Source organism: Rattus rattus, chromosome 6 (assembly GCF_011064425.1).
Source record: "Rattus rattus isolate New Zealand chromosome 6, Rrattus_CSIRO_v1, whole genome shotgun sequence".
Classification (NCBI taxonomy): domain Eukaryota; kingdom Metazoa; phylum Chordata; class Mammalia; order Rodentia; family Muridae; genus Rattus; species Rattus rattus.
This window is the reverse complement of record NC_046159.1, coordinates 39,825,933-39,850,002: the sequence shown is the minus strand read 5'-3', so window position 1 is coordinate 39,850,002 and position 24,070 is coordinate 39,825,933.

The following is a 24,070-nucleotide window of genomic DNA, read 5'->3' as shown; positions in this document are numbered from 1 at the left end:
GAAGTTGAGACTTGCCCTGCCAAGGCCAGTAAAGAATTGAGTTGGAATTTTGTTGGGGATTACATTGAATCTGTAGATTGCTATGGTAACATGGCCATTTTCACTGTTAATCCTGCCAATCAATGAGCATGGGAGGTCTTTCCATCTTCTGAGATCTTCAATTTCTTTCTTCTGAGATGTGAAGTTCTTGTCATACAGATCTTTAACTTGCTTGGTTAGAGTCTCACCAAGGTATTTTATATTATTTGTGACTATTGTGAAGGGAGTCATTTCCCTAATTTCTTTCTTAACCTTTTGATCATTGTATAAAGGAGGGATACTGATTTTTTTGAATTAATTTTATACCCAGCTACTTTGTTGAAGTTGTTTATCAGTTGTAGGAGTTCTCTGGTAGAATTTCGGGGGTTGCTTATGTATACTATCTTATCATCTGCAAATAGTGATACCTTGACTTCTTTGCCAATTTGTATTCCTCTTGTTCTCCTTTTTGTTTTCTTATTGCTCTAGCCAGAACTTCAAGTTACTATATTCAAGAGATAGGAAGAGAGTGGGCAGCCTTGTCTTGTCCTTGATTTTAGTGGAATTGCTGCAACTTTCCAGTTAATTTGATGTTGGCTGTTGGTTTGCTGTATATTGCTATTATTATTATTTATTATGCCAGGAATTCCTGATCTCTTTAAGACTTTTAATGTGTAAGGATGTTGGATTTTTATCAAAGACCTTTTCAGCATCTGAGGAGATGATCATGTAACTTTTTCTTCATAGCAGCCTTATTTATAATAGCCAGAAACTGGAAGCACCCAGATGTCCCTCAACCAAAGAATGGATACAGAAAATGTGGTTCATTTACACAATAGAATACTATTTAGCTATTAACAACAAGGACATCATGAATTTTACAGGCAAATGGATGGAACTAGAAAATATCATCCTGGCTGGGGATTTAGCTCAATGATGAAAGCTTACCTAGGGCGCAAAGGCCCTGAGTTCGGTCCCCAACTCCGAAAAAAAAAAAAAAAAGAACCAAAAAAAAAAAAAAAAAGAAAAAAGAAAATATCATCCTGAGTGAGGTAATCCAGATCCAAGAGGACATGCATAGTATATACTCATTGATAAGTGGATATTAGCCAAAATGTACAGAATACCCAGGATACAAGCCACAGACCATAAGAAGTTTAACAAGAAGTTAGCTCCAATTGAGGATTCTTCAATCCCACTTAGAAGTGGGAACAAAAGAATTATGGAAGGCAGATGGAGGGAGGGACCTGGGTAGGAGAGGGGAAGGGAAGGGAAAAGAGGGGCAGGACCAGGTATGGGAGGAGGCAGCAGAGAAGCCCTGAGGGCCAGGAGAATGAATGGAAATATGTAGCTGCCCTGAGGGCGTGGAGTGGGAAGAATCTCTAGAAAGTTCCAGAGACCTGGAATGTGAGAGGCTTCCAAGTTCATTCGGGGGGTAGCAATCAAAATGCCCAATAGTAGGAGATGGAACTTGAGACCACCTCCAGTAGATAGAGGGTCCTTATTTGGGCATGGGACCACCATCCATCTTCAGAATTCTTGACTCAGAATTGTTCCTGTTTAAAATAAATAAACACAAGGCAAAAATGGAGCAGAGACTGAAGGAAAGGCTGTCAGTGGCTGATACAACATGGAATCTATTCCATGGGTGGGCCTCAAACCCTGACATTACTGATGCTATGTTGTGCTGTGAGACAGGGGCCCTAGTATGGCTGTCCTCTGAGAGGCTCTACCAGCAGCTGCTAGAGACAGATGCAGATACTCACAGCCAGCCATAGTACTAAGGTTAGGAACCTTTATGGAAATGTTAGGGGAAGGATTGAAGGGCCTGAAGGAACCTCCTATGGCAACCCCACAGGAAGACCAACAGTGTCAACTAACCTGGGCCCCTGAGAGCTCCCAGAGAGTGGGAGCCACCAACCAAAGAACATACATGGCCTCTGGCACATATGTAGCAGATGTTTGCTTTGTCTGGCCTCACTGGGAGAGGATGTGCCTAAACCTCTAGAGATGTGGAGATCACCTTCTTCTTTTTTTTTTTTCGGAAACTGGGGACCCGAACTCAGGGCCTTGCGCATGCTAGGCAAGTGCTCTACCACTGGGCTAAATCCCCAGCCCCTGGAATCACCTTCTTAGAGGTGAAGGGGATGGGGTGAGAAACCTCTGAGAGGGGTCCAAGAGGGGGCCAACATTGGAATGTAAATAAGTAAAATAATTAAAATGATTAATAAAAATAAATAAAATTAATTAAAATATTTGTTCCCACAGACTGCAGCTAACATACCAGGACCTAGCTAGTATTCCTGGCTAATTTGAGGTAGCCCTGAAAGTAGGAAAACAGTTGTCCACAAGATACCTCTGACAATTTCTAAGCCTTTATTATATTTGAGGCTCTCTTGGAATGATTTTCTCCTTGAAATCTCCTTGATTTAAGAGCCTTGAGCTCCCACGGAAGAAAAAGATCATACACTTTTACTTAAGATTTTTGTAGGAGTAAAGAGAAGTCTTAGGTGAGGGTAGCCCTTCTTCAGCCAAGTTCTTTAACCTGGAGGAGCATCTCTAATATACAAAGGGAAAGAGCTAGTATGGTCTGGTCTGTTCGGAGCATGCTGGACTGAGTTATGGGAATTCACTTTGTACCCTTGGCTCAACTCCTAACATCTTCCCATTTTTCCCTTCCTTCCCACCATAAGGCTGCTTCCCTACAGGAGGCTGAGGTCTACACTATTCCTCAAAGTAAAGATTTTGCCACTTGGAGGGAAAGTGTCCAAGAAAAACAACAAAACAAAGTATCCTCTGGTATATGATATCAGTTTGAAAAGGAAACCCCGGGGCCCTGTCAAATGTACTAGCCCCAGATATTAAAGAATACCTGCAAGAATACTTTATTAACTACTGTAATCCTCCTATACTAAATTGTGGTACAGCATGTGATGATTGAAGTGAAAAAGGAGTTGGGAAGAGAAAAGACTAGTAACAAAGAGACTAAGCCAAGAAAGTTGTAGAAAGTGCAGTTGTGTTTTGTCATATGGGATATTAGAAGATGTTCAACAGAAGGAATTATTATTACCATTCATAGATCTAAGCGTCATGGAAACTAAGAGGTTGAGTGGACCTGTTAGGGATGAAATAAAGCATTCACTCAGGGTGTGTGGCTCGTTTTTAAGGCTTGCAGGCAATGCTTCTTAACTAGAATTAGTTGTGATATGTAGGATAGGAAGATTTTGAGAACACTGTTATCATCCAATCTAGCTTAGTTGAAGCCATGCACAAGTATATATCAATTGTACCTCAAAAGTCAAGAAGGTCAAGTTATACTGGCTTTACCTCTTATAATAAGCCCCTCTTGATAACTTTTAAAAATTAGATTCAGCTTGCTGATCCCGCCCAGCCTTCCTGCTCCCAAACCCAGTGGGAGAGACCTCATCACTAAACAAAGAATTCACAGCTGAGGAATGCCGAATGGCTGAGAAACACCTAAAGAAATGTTCAACATCTTTAGTCATCAGGGATGCAAATCAAAACAACCCTGAGATTTCACCTCACACCAGTGAGAATGGCTAAGATCAAAAACTCAGGTGACAGCAAATGCTGGCGAGGATGTGGAGAAAAAGGAACACTCCTCCATTGTTGGTGGGATTGCAAACTGCTACAACCACTCTGAAATCAGTCTGGAGGTTCCTCAGAAAATTGGACATTGAACTGCCTGAGGATCCACCCTATACCTCTCTTCTTGACATATACCCAAAGATGCCCTAACATATAAAAAAGACACGTGCTCCTATTTCATCCTTGGCCCTTATTTATAATAGCCAGAATCTGAAGAACAGATGCCCTTCAACAGAGGAATGGATACAGAAAAAGTGGTACATCTACAGAATGGAATACTACTCAGCTATCAAAAGCAATAACTTGCCAAAATTCATAAGGCAAATGGATGGAACTGGAAAATATCATCCTGGAAGTAGCTTAATCCAGAAAAACACACATGGTAATGCACTCATTGATAAGTGGATATTAGCCCCATGCTCAATTACCTAGTGCACAGAACACATGAAACTCAGAAAGATGACCAAAATGTGGATGCTTCACTCCTTCTTTAAAAGGGGAACAAGAATACACTCGGGAGGGGATAGGGAGGCAAAGTTTAGAACAGAGACTGAAGGAACACCCAATCAGAGCCTGCCCCATACATATACAGCCACCAAACTAAATAAGATGGATGAAGCAAAGAAGTGCAGGCTGACAGGAACCGAATGTAGATTTCTTCTGAGAGACACAGCCAGAATACAGCAAATACATAGGTGAATACCAGCAGCAAGCCACTGAACTGAGCAGGACCCCATTGAAGGATTCAGAAAAGGACTGAAAAGAGCTTGAGGGGCTAGAGACCCCTGCAAGACTTAACAATATAACCAACCCAGAGCTTCCAGGGACTAAGCCACTACCAAAGACTATATACATGGACCCTGGACTCCAACCTCATAGGTAGCAAGGAATAGCCTAGTAAGAGCACCAGTGGAAGGGGAAGCCCCTCGTCCTGCCAATACTGAACCCCCAGTGAATGGGATTGTTGGGGGCGGTTATGGGGGGAGGATGGGGAAGGGAACACCCATATAGAAGGTGAGGGGGAGGCGTTAGGGGGATGTTGGTCTGGAAACCGGAAAAAGAATAACAATTGTAATGTAAATAAGAAATACCCAATTTACTAAAGATGGAGAAAAAAAAACTTAATCAAGTTTTGATGAAAAAAAAAATTAGATTCAAGGACTGGAGAGATGGTTCAGTGGTTAAGAGCACTGAATGTTCTTCCGGAAGTCTTGAGTTCATTTACCAGGAACTACATGGTGACTCACAACCGTCTGTATTAGGATCTGTTGCCCTCTTCTGGTGTATCTGAATACAGCAACAGTGTTCTTATATATAATAAGTAAATCTTTAAAACAATTAGATTCAAGACCCTCAGAATTCCCTTTCTACTTCATAATAGTAATTTTCAATAGTTGGGTGGAGATCTTGAGAGGTAGAGGAGCTAAACTAGTGGAAGAAAAAGATAAAAAGCTCAATCAACGGCTGTGTCAATTGTGTGATACATTAATCCCAGAAAATCCTATACCACCATCTAGTGGTCACCTAGTTCAGAATCAAGAAACCAACACAGTTTCACACTATCTCTCTTGTTACTGTCCTCAGAGAGAGCCTTAAATTCTTAGGTGACAAACTTTCCCCAGGGCCATGTCTAATCTGGAAAGTAAACACCATTGAAAAATGTCCCTCTTTCATCTCTGTGAGGAAGGCCAGACTCCATTCACAAGGACTTAATCTTTGATTAAACATAAGAAAAAAGAAAAAATGCCCTTAACGTTTGTTTCTGGACTGTGAGGGGGCTTAGTGAGTCAAGAAACCTTTCTCTCTTTGAGGACTGGTGAGGCCACAGGAAAAGCTCTTGTATTTACTATTTCTGTGGATAAGCTTTGGGTAACTCTCAATGTGGCTGGGATCAAAATTACTTTCTTTACTGACATGGGAGAGATTATTTCTTCCTTGATGATCTTCTCTTGATCACACAGTTTCTAGGCATCCTTACTGTTACTAATGGCAAGCTCTAACAAGCTTACTTAACACTGATCTTAACCTGTATGATAAACATCATCTTTTCACTCATTCCTTTTTGAACCTACATAGTTGTTTCTTTGTCCCCTGTCTTATGCTGTTCGATTGCTCTGCAGCGACACCGTGACAAGGCAACCTATTAAGAGAAAACATTTAATTGGAGCTGGCTCACAGTTTTAGGGGGCTAGTTCACAATCATCATAGAAGGAAGCAGACAGACATGGCAGTGAAACAGTAGCTGAGAGCTTTGCATCCTGATCTTCAGGCAGGAGGGAGAGACTGAGACTGGTGTCCACAAGGTCACACTTACTCCAAGGACATACCTTCTTAATCCTTCAAAACAGTTCTACTAGCTGAGGACCAAGCCTTCAAACATACAGACTTATGGGACATTCTTAGGTAATATTTGTCCTTCTCAGGTCTCTGATGAGGTTGAAGACTAGATAGTTATAGTCTCACATATATACTTATGTTGTTTAGAATTTAAGAAAATGTTTTAAGGTCTAAAAAGATGTTTATAGTTTGGTATGTTGATGTTATGATAGAAAATGATTTAGGTATAGAACTTTGAATTCACCAAGATAGGATAGATAGTTGAGTACTTTCTTCAGAGTTGTAAAATACAAATATGGCTATTGTGAATATAATTCTTACCTGAGAGTTCTAATAATGGTTTTGTTCATATAGTTTTTGATCTTAGAAAAAAAGCCATTTATCGGACTAAAAGGGGAAGATATTCATATGACATTTTTTTACACTGTATGGAGGTGTGTCTCTATGTTCCTTCCTCACCTGCCTAAGGCATTCTCTGACTGCCTTAACAAACATTAGTAGTCAATAGCTGGGAAAACTTTCATGAATAGATATATATATCTGTGTCATTATTGGGAAGCTGGTGGGTCAGAACAGTCTAGCAATAGATTCATCCATATTATATCCTTTGGCTCTTACTTTCATTTCATCCCATCTTCCATGTTCCCAACACCTTGGTGAAGAGTGTTAATATAGATGTCCCTATCTCTGGATGAAGCGTTTACAGTTGGTATTTTTTCAGTGCTTTGGACAGTTATATGTCTCAACATCAGCCACTATAAACTGAAATAAGAAGCTTCTGTGACTCGGGTTGACAGCTGCACCAATCTATGGATATAAGTATTTAGAAGGCAGTTTGATAGCATGAGAATTTAGAAAACAACATTAATAGATTCACTCCTTTGGCTTATGACTTCCCTAGCCGTGGGTTTTGACCATATTTACAATACCAGGCATGAATTCCCTCCTGCTGAGACAGCCTCCAATCCAATCAAGAGAGCAGCTGGTTACCCCCCTAGACAGCATTGCCACCACTGCACCAATGGGTGCATTTTCTAGGGCATACCTCATAAGCAGTGCCATAGGCTGGAAAACAAAGTCACCAAACACACTTGAGCTTTTAGGGGACATTTAGATCTAGACCTTAGTATTCTCATGTATTATATACATATGAAAACCAATTATTTAGATTAATTTATAATCAAGATGGAAACAAAGTAAAAGAACTTTAAATTTCTCAGCCTTATCCCGTATAAGAGAATAAAAAATGTGTTGAGGCATAAAACCAGGGGCCATTGGCCAAAGGATCTCTTGTTAAGGAGATCAGAATGAATAAAAAGGAATGCTTTTCATTATGACAATGAAGGGTGCCGCATACTTTGCAGGTCCAGAGTCCCAGGGCCTTGAGAAAAAAATGGTTTAAAAGGAATATTCCAGACCACTAGAAAATGGTGGGGAAGCAGGACACCTTCATGTTTTTTGAATTACTGTCCAAGGCTACTTCACGTCTCTATTTAACTACATTGGGTAGCATTCTTTGGCTATTCTACCTGTGGTTTTAAAAGGCCAGAGGGCAGCTTAAACTTTGACTCTGGAAGGCATAGGCCATACACTTTGACAGCATCCATGTGGTTTTCACTCTGCAGGCACACAGCATGCATAAGCTGTAGAGGTACTGCACTTTCATCTAGATTTCTGAGAATGTCTTAGAGGCCCATAGGAATCAGGAACAGAACACTATAGGAATAAGACTACTCCAGGAATGAGAACTCCCAGAAGAACAATCCAAGAGGGGACCCTGTGTTAAGGCCACTATATAATGTCCACATAAAGGACTGGTGGAGTCATGGAAATAGGTCCATCTCCAAGAAACCAGAACTTTATAGAGTCATTGTACAATGAGACAGTTTGGTATGATACCCAAGTCTGTGAGACACATGCATAAGGTCTTACGTAGAAAACTTGAAGGAGTAAAAAGCCTCCTGGAGGTGGCAGGAATCTAATTCCCACTCCCATGTGTTTCAGAAGGCATGGACTCAAAGCAGTTGCTTTCAAGCCTGAAGATTGCATTGCATTGCACATAATTGTTTGATTTCACAGGCTCACACGGTAGGAGAATTTGTCTTAATATTGCACCCACAATCCTGTTTAAAAGCACTGGTAGGAAAAGGAGGAGATTCTAAAGAATGATATTCATGCCTGTCCTTTGAATATCAGACTATCCACCACTATTTTAAACTGTAAATAATTGTTCTTACCTGGAATGAAATGGTTTGGAGTATCTAAGGCTGTTCTCTACAGAAAATGCAAACCTTCCATTCTACATACCTATCAAGGGCACAGACATAAGGAAAAAGATTTCTCTGCCAGACCAGGACTGGGTGAGAGTCTTAAACATCTACAAAAAACCCTTTATTTTTCAAAATGAAGAATCATTAAGACTCCCATTTTCCTTGGCTAGGACAAATAAAAAAACTGTCTCTGTAATTAAAAAAACTGAAACGAGGGCTGGAGAGATGGCTCAGTGGTTAAGAGCACAGACTGCTCTTCCAGAGGTCATGAGTTCAATTCCCAGCAACCACATGGTGGCTCACAACCATCTGTAATGAGATCTGATGCCCTCTTCTGGCCTGTAATCACATATGCAGGCAGAATGCTGTACATAAAATAAATAAATCTTTAAAAAAAAAAAAACTGAAACGAACAGGCCTATATTCTCTTTCACTGAGGAGAGAACTGGGTAACCTGCCTTAAACTTGAGTTTACATATTTTCTTTTTTTTTATGTCTCTGTGGTCTATTTTAATTTGGAACATTTTATTGAATATTTATTGTTTACTAACCCTGACAGATGATCTTTTTTTTTTTTAATTAACTTGAGTATTTCTTATTTACATTTCGAATGTTATTCCCTTTCCCAGTTTCCGGGCCTACCCCTTGTTCCATGACTTTCTAGAAATTATAAGACGGTCAAAGGCATGCTGGGAAAGAAATTATTAGGTTTTTTACTCCCCTAGTTTTTGACTAGACTATAAGTAAATCCATTTTCCTTTACCAATTTCTGTTTCACATTAAAAAAAAATAATGAAACCAAGATAGCAGATTAGGTTCTTAAACATTTGGCAAGAACAAGCAAATCAACATAAAAATCTAAAATAAAGAAGTGAAGATCATCTTCAGAAAGTACTTGCTTATTCAATGAGTAACTGAAGCTGAGCTACACAGAGATACCATAGTACCACAATCACTTGTTCTGTGAAGCAGAGAAATTAGCTTCTCACAACAGGCTAGGACAAATATCAGCTTTTTTTTCTGACCAGATAAAGCATTTAAAAAATAGAGTTTAGAAAATAAAATAATGCTTGACTTTAAACTATGCTGTTGTTCCTAGTTCTCTATCTTAAGCAGTCCTAAGGAAGCTGCAAGAGGAAGAATGAGTCTTACAGTAGGTGTTATGATGTCAGACATTCTATAACCTCTGAACTCTGCCTCTAGACTACAAGAGCTGCTGTTGCCTTGGGATTTCTACAACATACTTCTTGCCAGTTGAGTCAGAATGAAGGCTCTACTTTGTCTATACCATGTTTTATGCTTTCTTGGCTACTGCTGTGCTGGTAAGTCATAGATAAGTGGACATCCTTATGTATTTTTCTTTCTTTCTATGTCCAAAGACCATTCTTCTGTTCTTTCCATCCCTATTTTCTTATCGCTTTCTGAATTAGTTCAGTCTCCTTCTCCACCTCCTCTCATTCTTTTCTCTGTTCAAGTTGGCATTTATACATCCACTTCCCTTCCTTTCCTTCCTTCTTCTCTCTCCCAGGACTTTCTTGCTCCACCTTTTTAATTTCTCTGCTCAGATGTGACACCTTTGTCTATCTTTCCTTACACAAACCTTGTTTTCATTTTATTGAATGTTCAGAGATAAAGAGATGTAGCATCGCATTGTTGTCCTCATGGCAATTCATCTACTCACATAGGAAATCAATCACACGCAAAAGAAGAGGCCACATTGAATATGCAACAGGAACTTTCTAGAAGAATCTGAATATATTCACTAAAACTCAGAAAAAGATCTTCAGTGTTGAAATCATTTTTAATGCTATGCCTCATCATCCCTATTCCTATCATAATCACTTTTCAATTGCCCCGAATGTCAAGACTGAGTTCAAGCTCATTGACTGGAAATCTGTTATCAACATACAACTACTTTTGATATTCACATGGCTGGCATCTATACCTGGAAATTGCCAGGGCATTGTCCTTGACCCCATGGTTGATTCTTTCTACAGCTAACTGTCTGAAGAATTTGTGAGTATGGAAGAAAGAATGTTCTTGTGTTTACTTGGACATGGTTAAGGAATTTTCCCTTTCAGGACTCTGGCTAGTGAATTATTTCAAGAGAAACTGAAAGAAGATGCTGATAAGAATCCTTTCTGGTACTCAAATTATTACAATGGACTTTCCCCATTACAACCAAATTGTTCTGTCTTCCTCTAATTTTATTTTTCCTTCTCCCCCTCATTCATTCTATTGAATATCCACTATTGTCAGTCAAGTGCTGAAAACTCATTCTGAGCAATAAAGAAAGATAAATGAATTAAATGAAGTTAAATTGTGCCCGAATCAAGCCTGATGACCTGAGTTTGATTCTGGAAAAGAATGAACTCCTGCAAGTTGTTCTGTGGTTTTGGGTCTGAAAAATCACTGAAGGAAGGCCTTAGACTCAGCTAGCATGCAAAAACTGAAAGCATTTATTCTGCAGAAACAACTAGCATTATTGGGGTCAACCCTTCTCTAAAAATGGAGATCCCAAACAAGGCACGCAGGGCCTTCTTATAGGGGGAACCAGGGAACACTCTCTAGAAGGATTGAGTAATCTAAAAACTTCCTTGGTGGTGCTAGGGTGGTCAATGGTCTGCATTCCTATGTCATGAACATTCAACCATGTGATGAAATAGGGCCCAGTGCAGATGGTTCATCCTGAGTTAAGCTATTTCCCCATTTTTGGGAGGCTTTTCTTTAGGAGGATCTTTTTCTGGATTTTTTGGTCCTGTTCTGAAGCTGGTGTCTTATGACTTGGTTCTGGGAGTTATGGTCTATTCCTGAAGCTGGTGCCTTATGGCCTTTTTAAAAAAAAAAACAAAAACAACTCACTCCTGGTCTTTAAAATGGAGACAAATGAGGTTTATATTTGTCCTTTCAGTATATACAGTCATATATAAAAAAATAAAATGAATTTATAATACTAAAATGAGATTATTTTAAAGGAAAGATACAATCTCTATTTTTAAAGACATGTTAGTCTTTCATCAAAAATAAAGGAAGACCTTTTGTCATCTGAAGAAATTGGATTTTATCACAAATGTTTTTTTTTTTTTTTCCTGGAGCTGGGGACTGAACCCGGGGCCCTGCGCTTGCTAGCAAGCCGCTCTACCACGAGCTAAATCCCCAACCCCGGATTTTATCACAAATGTAATGAAACAGGAATCTTAGTTTTAGAATGGCAGTATTACCAAGGTTAAAAACAGAATCTGTTTATAATTATTTAATCTTGTATTAATTAGTTACAAAATCTTGTTCATCTTTTTTTCTCTAATATTTATATCATTAACTCCTTTGTCTTCATTCCTATGGCTACCGTTTTAATTCAGATAATCATGATATTGATTCTGAATACTTCTATAACTGTTTTAGGGCTATCATCTATATTCTTTTGTCTTTTAAGAACTCTTGGAGGGGGACCAGGAAGGGGAGCAATATTTGATGTAAATAAATAAAATAATTAAAATAATACTTTTAATTTTTAGAATTTGCATAAAATATATTTTGATCATATTACCCTACCTACTCCCCAAGTCCACTCTACTTCTCTACCCATCCAAATTTATGTGCTTTCTCTCTTAAGATTCAGAAGTTTTAAAATGTATTTGTTCCATTACTCCTGGGTGTGGGGCTTGTCCCTTGATGTGGCCATCCTAGTACTTAAAAAAAAAAAACCAAGTCTCTTCCCAGCAACTAACAAATGTCAATGGCTCCTCAGTTAGTGTGACCATGCCAACCTTTCTCCTTCTGCTAGGACTTTTTTTTCTTGGTTTGAGTTCCACAGGTCTTATGCATGCTGTCACAAGACCTGCATTTTGAGTTTATATATGCAAATTTGCTCTTGTACCTGAAAACACTGTTTCTTTGAACTTATCCACCACCCTGGCTCTTATGATCTTTTCACTTCCTCTTCTGTGAAGATCCCTAGCCTTTTGAGAGATAAGAGGTATGGAATTTAGATGTCATACTAAGTGTTAAGCTTTCTAAGTCTTCTTATTCTCTGCATGCTGACCAGTTGTGGGTCTCTGTTAAATGCCATCTTCCACAAGAAGAAGCTTCTCTGATGACAGTTGACACACTGGATGTTTGGGTATAGCAATAAGTTATTAGGGTGTTTTAATACTATGTCCATTTTAGCAAGAATAATTATCATAGGTTCTTGTGGGTCTCCCTGCCCTCATGGATTGTCAACTTATTTGGTCCATAAGGGCAAAGGAGAGATGTCAAACAGGGTTCAAGCCCGTGGTACACGTGGTGAGTAAACCACATGGGGACCTACAGTCAGTAGTCAGGGTTTGTTTGCTGAGGGGCTGTGTGATGGGATGAGAAGGCCAGTAGGCAAGCAGGTGGGCACTTTATGTCTCAGGGTTCCTATTTGGAGTTCAGATTGGCTGTATGTGGTCCCAGATTGTTGCAGTGTGGAGAGTTGCAGTGGAGGTGGATTTGTTGTAGGAGGAAGTGGAGACTAATGAGTAGCCAGGCAGGTGAAATGGCTTTGGTTCCTATCTCTGGTACTCTATATTCTTTTAGTAGCAAATTAACTTCTCATAAAATCGTACATGTTGCTACCATTAAATTTATACATGAATAATAGTTATTTTTCCATGGAAATTTGTATTTAACTTTTACTAAGAATACCAAATATTCACAGCAAGTGGAAAGAAAAAGTAAAATTAAAATCCTCATAACTCATACTGTATTTCTAGTAACAATTACCATGCCATTCTTTCCATTGTGCTTTTCCCCATATAATTTGATTTCAATCTTAAATAAGTGGGCTTTGTTGAAAATAATTTTATTCAATATATTCCGATTCTAATGGTTTCCTCCCAGATTTTTACTTCCCCAGCCACCTTAACTCCATGTTTTCTTTTTCTTTTTAGAAAACAAAATGGCAACCCCCCCAAAAAAGAACAAAAGAAACAAAGAAAAAGCATACACACATGAAACACATGAAACACACACACACACACACACACACACACACCTACATAAAACACCAAATTGGAAACTGTATAAGAAAAACAATACGAGACAAAAGTCCAAAAAAAAAAAAAATACAACTTGTAGTTTTTGTTGGCTGTCTACTGCTATTGTGAAACTCCATTGAAGAAAACTAAGTTTTTCCTTTGAACAGGTTGTCAGTTGGATAACTTCTTGTTGGGAGATGAGAGGTTGTGTCTACTTTCCTCTCAGCACTGGGACTCCATCTGGCTTGAACTTGTGGAGGCCTATGTATGCCAACACAGTCTCTGTGGGTTTCTGTTTTTACCTTGTTGTATCTGGAAGACACTGTTTCCTTTGGTGTGATTCATTGAATCATCCACCTTTTTTTCCACATAACAATTTTCTGACCGCCGAGGGGAGGGGTTTGATGGAAATATACCACTTAAGACTGAGTGTGAACGAAAGGTAGACATGGCCACTCAAAGGTAAGGTTGAGAAGAAGTTTTTATTGTAGATATGAGGAGAGTGGCATCCAGTGGCATCAGGGAGAGTCAGGTGGCATCTGGAAGAGTCCAGAGCAGGCAGAAAAAAGTAGACTGAACCTGGCCAGTAGATTGAACTAAAGTGGGTCATGGGGAGAGAGGGGGGAGGAGAGAGAGGAGGAAGAGAAAGGAGCAAGAGGACAAAGCAAAAGAGAATTGGTCGAGCCTAGAGAGCACAAAATGGCGTTTTTTAAAAGTAAGAATTAGAAGCTGGGGGAAGGGGAGACCCTGGGCTGAGGGGATTTAGGATGGGATGCTAGGTGAAAAGATGGGAGGAGCAATACAGGGTAGGCACCCCAGGTAGCCTTTTGTTCTGAAGATCTGACATTCCAGCCTTTTTTTTTATCCATTTTTTTATTATTATTAACTTGGAGTATTTTTCTTATATGTTACATTTCGAGTGTTATTCCTTTCCTGGTTTCTGGGCAAACATCCCTCCTCCCTCCCTTCCTTATGGGTGTTTCCTCCCCTCCCCCCATTGCTGCCCTCCCCCAACAGTCTAGTTCACTGGGGGTTCCAGTCTTAGCAGGACCCAGGGGCTTCCCCTTCCACTGGTGCTCTTACTAGGATATTCATTGCTACCTATGAGGTCAGAGTCCAGGGTCAGTCCATGTATAGTCTTTAGGTAGTGGCTTAGTCCCTGGAAGCTCTGGTTGCTTGGCATTGTTGTACATATGGGGTCTCGAGCCCCTTCAAGCTCTTCCAGTTCTTTCTCTGATTCCTTCAACTGGGGTCCTATTCTCAGTTCAGTGGTTTGCTGCTGGCATTCGCCTCTGTATTTGCTGTATTCTGGCTGTGTCTCTCAGGAGCGATCTACATCCGGCTCCTGTCAGCCTGCACTTCTTTGCTTCATCCATCTTGTCTAATTGGGTGGCTGTGTATGTATGGGCCACATGTGGGGCAGGCTCTGAATGGGTGTTCCTTCAGTCTCTGTTTTAATCTTTGCCTCTCCCTTCCCTGCCAAGGGTATTCTTGTTCCCCTTTTAAAGAAGGAGTGAAGCATTCACATTTTGATCATCCATCTTGAGTTTCATTTGTTCTAGGCATCTAGGGTAATTCAAGCATTTGGGCTAATAGCCACTTATCAATGAGTACATACCATGTATGTCTTTCTGTGATTGGGTTAGCTCACTCAGGATGATATTTTCCAGTTCCAACCATTTGCCTACAAATTTCATAAAGTCGTTGTTTTTGATAGCTGAGTAATATTCCATTGTGTAGATGAACCACATTTTCTGTATCCATTCCTCTGTTGAAGGGCATCTGGGTTCTTTCCAGCTTCTGGCTATTATAAATAAGGCTGCAATGAACATAGTGGAGCACGTGTCTTTTTTTTATATGTTGGGGCATCTTTTGGGTATATGCCCAAGAGAGGTATAGCTGGATCCTCAGGCAGTTCAATGTCAATTTTCTGAGGAACCTCCAGACTGATTTCCAGAATGGTTGTACCAGTCTGCAATCCCACCAACAATGGAGGAGTGTTCCTCTTTCTCCACATCCTTGCCAGCATCTGCTGTCACCTGAGTTTTTGATCTTAGCCATTCTCACTGGTGTGAGGTGAAATCTCAGGGTTGTTTTGATTTGCATTTCCCTTATGACTAAAGATGTTGAACATTTCTTTAGGTGTTTCTCAGCCATTCGGCATTCCTCAGCTGTGAATTCTTTGTTTAGCTCTGAACCCCATTTTTTAATAGGGTTATTTGTCTCCCCTGTGGTCTAACTTCTTGAGTTCTTTGTATATTTTGGATATGAGGCCTCTATCCGTTGTAGGATTGGTAACGATCTTTTCCCAATCTGTTGGTTGCCGTTTTGTCCTACCCACAGTGTCCTTTGTCTTACAGAAGCCTTGCAGTTTTATGACATCCCATTTGTCCATTCTTGATCTTAGGCGTAAGCCATTGGTGTTTTGTTCAGGAAATTTTTCCAGTGCCCATGTGTTTCAGATGCTTCCCTAGTTTTTCTTCTATTAGTTTGAGTGTGTCTGGTTTGATGTGGAGGTCCTTGATCCACTTGGACTTAAGCTTTGTACAGGGTGATAAGCATGGATCAATCTGCATTCTTCTACATGTTGACCTCAGTTGAACCAGCACCATTTGCTGAAAATGCTATCTTTTTCCATTGGATGGTTTTTGGCTCCTTTGTCAAAATCAAGTGACCATAGGTGTGTGGGTTCATTTCTGGGTCTTCAATTCTATTCCATTGGTCTATCTGTCTGTCTCTGTACCAATACCATGCAGTTTTTATCACTATTGCTCTGTAATACTGCTTGAGTTCAGGGATAGTGATTCCCCTGAAGTCCTTTTATTGTTGAGGATAGCTTTAGCTATCCTGGGTTTTTTGTTATTCCAGATGAATTTGCAAATTGTTCTGTCTAACTCTTTGAAGAATTGGATTGGTATTTTGATGGGGATTGCATTGAATCTGTAGATTGCTTTTGGTAAAATGTCCATTTTTACTGTATTAATCCTGCCAATCCATGAGCATGGGAGATCTTTCCATCTTCTGAGGTCTTCTTCAATTTCTTTCTTCAGTGTCTTGAAGTTCTTATTGTACAGATCTTTTACTGGCTTGGTTAAAGTCACACCGAGGTACTTTATATTATTTGGGTCTATTATGAAGGTGTCGTTTCCCTAATTTCTTTCTCAAACTTGTTTCTCTTTTGTATAGAGGCAAGGCTACTGATTTATTTGAGTTAATTTTATACCCAGCCACTTTGCTGAAGTTGTTTATCAGCTTTAGTAGTTCTCTGGTGGAACTTTTGGGATCTTAAATATACTATCATATCATCTGCAAATAGTGATATTTTGACTTCTTCTTTTCGATCTGTATCCCTTGACCTCCTTTTGTTGTCTGATTGCTCTGGCTAGAACTTCAAGAACTATATTGAATAAGTAGGGAGAGAGTGGGCAGCCTTGTCTAGTCCCTGATTTTAGTGGGATTGCTTCAAGTTTCTCTCCATTTAGTTTAATGTTAGCCACTGGTTTGCTGTATATGGCTTTACTATGTTTAGGTATGGGCCTTGAATTCCTATTCTTTCGAGGACTTTTATCATGAAGGGGTGTTGAATTTTGTCAAATGCTTTCTCAGCATCTAATGAAATGATCATGTGGTTTTGTTCTTTCAGTTTGTTTATATAATGGATCACGTTGATGGTTTTCGGTATATTAAACCATCCCTGCATGCCTGGGATGAAGCCTACTTGATCATGGTGGATGATTGTTTTTGATGTGCTCTTGGATTCGGTTGCCAGAATTTTATTGAGTATTTTTGCGTCGATATTCATAAGGGAAATTGGTCTGAAGTTCTCTTTCTTTGTTGTGTCTTTGTGTGGTTTAGGTATAAGAGTAATTGTGGCTTCGTAGAAGGTATTCGGTAGTGCTCCATCTGTTTCAATTTTGTGGAATAGTTTGGATAATATTGGTATGAGGTCTTCTATGAAGGTTTGATAGAATTCTGCACTAAACCCGTCTGGACCTTGGCTCTTTTTGGTTGGGAGACCTTTAATGACTGCTTCTATTTCCTTAGGAGTTATGGGGTTGTTTAACTGGTTTATCTGTTCCTGATTTAACTTCGGTACCTGGTATCTGTCTAGGAAATTGTCCATTTCCTGAAGATTTTCAAGTTTTGTTGAATATAGGTTTTTATAGTAAGATCTGATGATTTTTGAATTTCCTCTGAATCTGTAGTTATGTCTCCCTTTTCATTTCTGATTTTGTTAATTTGGACACACTCTCTGTGTCCTCTCGTTAGTCTGGCTAAGGGTTTATCTATCTTGTTGATTTTCTCAAAGAACCAACTTTTGGTTCTGTTGATTCTTTCTATGGTCCTTTTGTTTCTACTTGGTTGATTTCAGCTCTGAGTTTGATTATTTCCTGCCTTCTACTCCTCCTGGGTGTATTTGCTTCTTTTTTGTTCTAGAGCTTTTAGGTGTGCTGTCAAGCTGCTGACATATGCTCTTTCCTGTTTCTTTCTGCAGGCACTCAGCGCTATGAGTTTTCCTCTTAGCACAGCTTTCATTGTGTCCCATAAGTTTGGGTATGTTGTACCTTCATTTTCATTAAATTCTAAAAAGTTTTTAATTTCTCTCTTTATTTCTTCCTTGACCAGGTTATCATTGAGTAGAGCATTGTTCAATTTCCAAGTATATGTGGGCATTCTTCCTTTATTGTTATTGAAGACCAGTTTTAGGCCGTGGTGGTCGATAGCTTACGCATGGGATTATTTCTATCTTTCTGTACCTGTTGAGGCCCGTTTTTGACCAATTATATGGTCAATTTTGGAGAAAGTACCATGAGGAGCTGAGAAGAAGGTATATCCTTTTGCTTTAGGATAGAATGTTCTATAAATATCCGTTAAGTCCATTTGGCTCATGACTTCTCTTAGTCTGTCTACATCTCTGTTTAATTTCTGTTTCCATGATCTGTCCATTGATGAGAGTGGGGTGTTGAAATCTCCCACTATTATTGTGTGAGGTGCAATGTGTGTTTTGAGCTTTAGTAAGGTTTCTTTTACGTATGTAGGTGCCCTTGTATTTGGGGCATAGATATTTAGGATTGAGAGTTCTTCTTGGTGGATTTTTCCTTTGATGAATATGAAGTGTCCTTCCTTATCTTTTTTGATGACTTTTAGTTGAAAATTGATTTTTTTGATATTAGAATGGCTACTCCAGCTTGCTTCTTCTGACCATTTGCTTGGAAAGTTGTTTTCCAGCCTTTCACTCTGAGGTAGTGTCTGTCTTTGTCTCTGAGTGTGTGTTTCCTGTAGGCAGCAGAATGCAGGGTCCTCGTTGCGTATCAGTTTGTTAATCTATGTCTTTTTATTGGGGAGTTGAGGCCATTGATGTTGAGAGATATTAAGGAATAGTGATTATTGCTTCCTGTTATATTCATATTTGGATGTGAGGTTATGTTTGTGTGCTTTCATTCTCTTTGTTTTGTTGCCAAGATGATTAGTTTCTTGCTTCTTCTAGGGTATAGCTTGCCTCCTTATGTTGGGCTTTACCATTTATTATCCTTTTAGTGCTGGATTTGTAGAAAGATATTGTGTAAATTTGGTTTTGTCATGGAATATCTTGGTTTCTCCATCTATGTTAATTGAGAGTTTTGCAGGATACAGTAACCTGGGCTGGCATTTGTGTTCTCTTAGGGTCTGTATGACATCAGTCCAGGATCTTCTGGCCTTCATAGTTTCTGGCGAGAAGTCTTGTGTGATTCTGATAGGTCTGCCTTTATATGTTACTTGACCTTTTTCCTTACTGCTTTTAATATTCTTTCTTTATTTTGTGCGTTTGGTGTTTTGACTATTATGTGACGGGAGGTGTTTCTTTTCTGGTCCAATCTATTTGGAGTTCTGTAGGCTTCTTGTATGCCTATGGGTATCTCTTTTTTTAGGTTAGGAAGTTTTCTTCTATGATTTTGTTGAAGATATTTACTGGTCCTTTGAGCTGGAGTCTTCACTCTCTTCTATACCTATTATCCTTAGGTTTGATCTTCTCATTGAGTCCTGGATTTCCTGTATGTTTTGGACCAGTAGCTTTTCTGCTTTACATTATCTTTGACAGTTGAGTCAATGATTTCTATGGAATCTTCTGCTCCTGAGATTCTCTCTTCCATCTCTTGTATTCTGTTGGTGAAGCTTGTATCTACAGCTCCTTGTCTCTTCTTTTGGTTTTCTATATCAGGGTTATTTCCATGTGTTCTTTCTTGATTGCTTCTATTTCCATTTTAATTCCTTCAACTGTTTGATTGTGTTTTCCTGGAATTCTTTCAGGGATTTTTCGATTCCTCTCTGTAGGCTTCTACTTGTTCTCTAAGGGAGTTCTTCACGTCTTTCTTGAAGTCCTCCAGCATCATGATCAAATATGATTTTGAAACTAGATCTTGCTTTTCTGGTGTGTTTGGATATTCCATGTTTTGTTTTGGTGGGAGGTGGGCTCCGATGATGCCATGTAGTCTTGGTTTCTGTTGCTTGTGTTCCTGTGCTTGCCTCTCTAGCCATCAGATTATCTCTAGTGTTACTTTGTTCTGCTATTTCTGACAGTGGCTGGACTGTCCTATAAGCCTGTGTGTCAGGAGTGCTGTAGACCTGTTTTCCTGTTTTCTTTCAGCCAGTTATGGGGACAGAGTGTTCTGCTTTTGTGTAGTTTTCTTCTCTACAGGTCTTCAGCTGTTCCTGTGGGCCTGTGTCTTGAGTTCACCAGGGCTTTTTCTTGCAGCAGAAAAGTTGGTCTTACCTGTGGTCCCGAGGCTCAAGTTCGCTCAGGGGTTCTGCCCACAGGCTCTCTGTGGTGGCAGCAATCCAGGAAGATCTCGCCGCCCCTTCGGGAACCTCAGTGCACCAGGGTTCAGATGGCCTTTGGTGTTTTCCTCTGGCGTCAGTATGTGTGTGCAGAGAGCAGTCTCTTCTGGTTTCCAGGCGTGTCTGCCTCTCTGAAGGTTTAGCTCTCCTCCACAGGATTTGGGTGCAGAGAACTGTTTATCGGTCTGTTTCCTTCAGGTTCGGTGTCTCAGGCAGGGGCTCCTGCCTCACCTGGGCCCTCCCCACGGGGCCCAGGGGCCTTATACAGTTTCCTCTTGGGCCAGGGATGTGGGCAGGGGTGGGCAGTGTTGGTGGTCTCTTCCGCTCTGCAGCCTCAGGAGTGCCCACCGGACCAGGCGGTGAGGTCTCTCTCCCACGGGGTCTGGGAGCAGAGAGCTGCTGCGGGCCGGGATCCTCGGGTGTGGGACTTCAGGTCACCTTTTTAAATCTCCATGATGTAAATAAACTTCAAACCTTTTCTTTCTGCCCATTTACCTTGAGACACATGTTGCTGATTTCTGAGAGCAGTCATTGCAAAACAAATTCCTTTAAATAAAGGAATAGTAAAAAAGTTACATTGCAACCAAATTTGTGAATTTTTTTTTCAATATGAAGTCTGCTAGCAAGATAAAATGAGTCTTCTTTCTCAGCATGAACCTAGTAGCTCTAGAAAAATGAGACCTGATTTTACATATGAAATGGTTGACCAGGCAGCTTCCACTTGGGGGTGGGGGTGGGGAGGAGCTGAGTGCCTACTGCTGCAAAACTGATAAAGCTGTAGCTAGCCATCAGATCTGAGAAAGATAAATTGTAGCAGGAAATACCCAATTGTTTTCTGTATCAATTGAAATGGCAGCCATTTCACTACCTGGACAGTTACCCTAGGTTCTCTCATGATCTTGATAGTTTTGTTGGGGGCAGAAGTAGTTGGTGTTTGGCTGTCACACAGCATTCCATTTTCAGCTGCCAAACAAGACATCGTCGGCTTCCTGCTGTCAGACCCAGAATGTCTGAGAGATTTCCTGTGAAGGAGGAAGTTGCGAAAACTTACCCCAGTGAGGTAGACAGATTAGGGCAGCCAACCTAACAATGGACAGGGCTCTGGCACTGGGTGAGGCATAGAACCGTTTTTCCAAGTGGTTAGTATTACCATAATCTAGGTAGAGACATCTGTGTTTCAGTATCATCTTTGGAGACCTTAGGGCTGCTTCTAGGCATTTCTGTCTATCACAGGAAGCTTTACATAAACACTTCAAATGCCACATTCAGCAGATCTCTGAGGAATTGAAGACTGTGTATTAAATATTACTTGTTTTTAGTTACTTTTTTTAGGTTTAATCATGAAAACATGTACAAAAGGCTTATGCCTATAAAATGAATTTGCATGGTTGTGAGCATAGTTCTGAGCACATTAAAGAATTTGATTATGAAGTGACTGATCACTAACTTACGTGTCTTACCCATATTTAACAGTTTACAAGTTGGTAGCATTTATAAGATTAATATTTTATAGCTTTATCCCTGTTAAAAATTTCAGTTGAAGATTCAATTGAAGATCTGTCAGCATCAAAATAAAACTTTAAACTGTAAGTGCAGTCTAAAGAGAAATAGAACTTTATAAAACATAAATATAGCCCCATCAAGACTATTTTATACTTCTGATCCTTTTATAGTGTATCCTTATAGACTATCACAGACTTTGTATGATTCAGGTTGTCTAAATAACTAAATGTTAACAAAGTTAGCAGAAACACAGTGGCTGGACATATCTTCAAGTCAGTTACTGTTAAATTGAGTAGATCTTAGGAGTTAATAAATCTTACTTATCAAACACTTATCAAACATGTTGCTTCTTCAAAATTTCTAGAAGTCTGGTGTTGAACAGTTAGCAAAGGTACAAATAGTTAGACATATATCTCTTAGGTTTTAGATTTTTTAAATTATTTTAATTTTTTAATTAATTTTATGTTTGTGGATACACTGTCTTTGACACCAGAAGAGGGCATCAGATCCCATTACAGATGGTTGTGAACCTTCATGTGGTTGCTGAATTGAACTCAGGACCTCTAGAAGGGCAGCCAGTGCTCTTAACCACTGAGCTATCTCTCAGCCCTCTTTTTTTTTTTTAAAAGTTAATTTTTCCCCATCTTTACTAACTTGGGTGTTTCTTATTTACATTTCGATTGTTATTCCCTTTCCCGGTTTCCTTAAAACATCCCCCTAATCCTTCCCCCTCCCCTTCTTTATGGGTGTTCCCCTCCCCATCCTCCCCCCCTTGCCCCCCCCCCCCCCACAATCACCTTCCCTGGGGGTTCAGTCTTAGCAGGACCAAGGGCTTCCCCTTCCCCCGGTGCCCTTACTAGGCTTTTCATTGCTACCTATGAGGTTTGGGCCCAGGGTCAGTCCATGTATAGTCTTTTCTCCAGCCATCTTAATCAGTTTCTGTTAACCTGAGTTGGCCTTTATAACCTTAGGAATTGATCATACAAAAATCCAACTCCACATTCTAATCCAAAATATTTTAGAGACCTGTTGTTGCCTCGTTGGCCTAAAATGGAGACAATGCTAAGCAGAAGGCTGAATGGGGCAAAGAGGGTTTATGATTGTTGCCTTAGTTGGTTTATAACATGTGATTTTATTAATCAAAATGGTGAAGTTACATTGCATGTACTATTTTTTAAGTAATAAAGATGGCTGCCAGCCACATGGTTGATTCTACCCTGATGAGGTCATCAGGCAAGATGGAGGCAAGTTGAACCTAATTTACATACATACATACATACATACATAGTACATGCAGGTATACATACATACATACATGCATGCATACATAATGATATGGTAGATTTTTTTAAACAAGAATGGAATCCAAGTAGCACACACATAGATACACACACATATACAGTATAATATAGAACATTATGTCTTTATAGATTTTTTTTTTGGTTCTTTTTTTCGGAGCTGGGGACCGAACCCAGGGCCTTGCGCTTCCTAGGCAAGCGCTCTACCGCTGAGCTAAATCCCCAACCCGTCTTTATAGATTTTTAATTATCAACTTTTTGTTACAAGTTTAAAGCTGACTTTTTGTTAAAGATTTTATATATTTTTAAAACTTATACTAGGAAACATACAGATCCTAAGATATTTTAAGATATAGTATTAGATTTTTTTGAGAGCAAAGAACTCATAGAGATAAAGGATTTTCTTTTTTTTTCCCAAATTTTTCCCTTTTATTTTTTAAATTTTAATTAAAAAAATTATTTACGGGCTAGAGATGGCTCAGCGGTTAGAGCCCCAACTGCTCTTCCAGAGGTCCTGAGTTCAATTCCCAGCAACCACATGGTGGCTCACAACCATCTGTAAAAGATCCGATGCCCTCTTCTGGTGTATCTGAAGACAGCTACAGTGTACTTATATATAATAAATGAATAAATCTTTTAAAAAATTATTTACATTTGAAATGTTATCCCCTTTCCCAGTTTTCCCTCCAGAAACCTACTATCTCCCACTGCTTCTATGAGGGTACTCCCCGCTTTATCCACTACTCCCTCCCACCTCCCCACCCTGACATTCCCCTATACTAGGGTATCGAGCCTTGACAGGACCAAGGGTCTCTCCTCTCATTGATGCCCAAAAAGGTCATCACCTTCTGCTACATATGCAGCTGGAACTGTAGGTCCACCTCGTGTACTCTTAGGATGGTGGTTTACTCCTGGGAGCTTTGGGTGGGGGTGTCTGGTTGGTTGATGTTGTTGTTCTTCCTATGGGCTTGCAAACCCCATTCAGCTCCTTCATTCCTTTCTCTAACTCCTCCACTGGGGACCAAATTCCCAGTTCAATGGTTGGTTGCAAGCTTCTGCCTCTGTATTGGTCAGGCTCAGGCAGAGCCTCTCAGGAGACAGGTATAACAGGCTCCCGTCAGCATTCACCATATTGCCTGGGTTTGGTGGGATGGATTCCCAGGTACGGCAGTCTCTGGTTGGCTTTTCCTTCAGTTTCTGCTCCACACTTTGTCTCCAT